This window comes from Coenobita brevimanus, unplaced genomic scaffold (genome assembly GCF_032717465.1).
Source record: "Coenobita brevimanus isolate Jiangsu-jjx unplaced genomic scaffold, ASM3271746v2 jjx.HiC_scaffold_1909, whole genome shotgun sequence".
Lineage (NCBI taxonomy): Eukaryota > Metazoa > Arthropoda > Malacostraca > Decapoda > Coenobitidae > Coenobita > Coenobita brevimanus.
Window position 1 is genome coordinate 21,487 of NW_027642786.1, and position 1,290 is coordinate 22,776.

A 1,290-nucleotide genomic window follows, 5' to 3' on the forward strand; every position below is an offset into this window, starting at 1 on the left:
GGAGCTAGTTTGGTGATGAAGCAGAACTGCCTCAAGAACACGAACACGATAACGAACACACACACACACACACACACACACACACACACACACACACACACACACACAGTATAACCTCAGATGTGTCCTTTCCATATGCCTACAGACTTATGCCTCACCCTTTATAATGAGGAGGACCGTAAGTCGAAGAGGCTGTGTATTTCAAGTGTACAATTTTCCTGCTTGGAGCGATTATAACCACTGATGCTACCGGCTCTAAGTACAGGCTTGCGAGGATCCTAAGTGATTTGCCTGATAAGGGAAATTACAATGAGGAAAAGAATTAATGAAGGTAGGAGTGTGGAGGATATAAATGGGGGAAAGAATAAATGAAAGTAGGGAAAAGGAAATTATAAAAATAAAAATATAAACTGAGATGACATGAGAGAAAAGTGATACCATGCCTTTTGCTGTTACGAAATTCCAGCACCTTATTACATGGACTGAGGTAGCGAAAGGGAACTGGTCAAAGTTTTCCATTCTCTACTTACAAAATGCTGCGGTAAAGGACACACGCACGCACACACTCACTCACCCACTCTCTCTCTCTCTCTCAAAAGAAAAAAAAAGATGCACAATTAACTTATATGTCATGCCAGAACACAAAATGTATTGTATCACCGAAAACTCAAGAACGGTAGATTTTACAGCCAATAAACTGGAAGGGAAGTCTCAAAGAAATCGTTTTATTGCCCAGACGAAACACCTACAGCATTTGATTGTGCCTTGAGGACCCGAGACCAATTGAAGAGACCGAGGTGGACCAGAATACTAAGAAAGTGTATCGCCTTTAATATGAGAGACTTTGGAGACGAGAGAAGTAAGAGAGGGCTTGAGATGAGAGGATTCCTATTTCAATACGAGAGGCCTTTGGATAGGAGTGAAGGAAGATAAGGAAACTTCAGGTCAGAAAATTATCTATTTCAGTACGAGAAACTGTGGAGGGGAGTGAAGTTAGAGAGGAAGGGTTGAGGTGAGAAAAGGAGGCGTGAGTTGCAGAGAAGGTCGCCATATGGAGGAGGAAAGGGTGACATGGAGGTGATTCATTTGTGGTCACCCCTGACGGGATTAAGGCATCTGGTGACAGACAGATAGACAGTTAGACTGATTGACTGACTGACTGATTGATTGATAAGTGAAGTTTGTATGGAAGACGTAAATTTGGACCAGCTTAAAGTGAGTGTACAGTAGAAATGGATGGTCGAAGTAGGTATACAGGACAAAAATCTACCAAGTGAAGGTGAAGGTAAT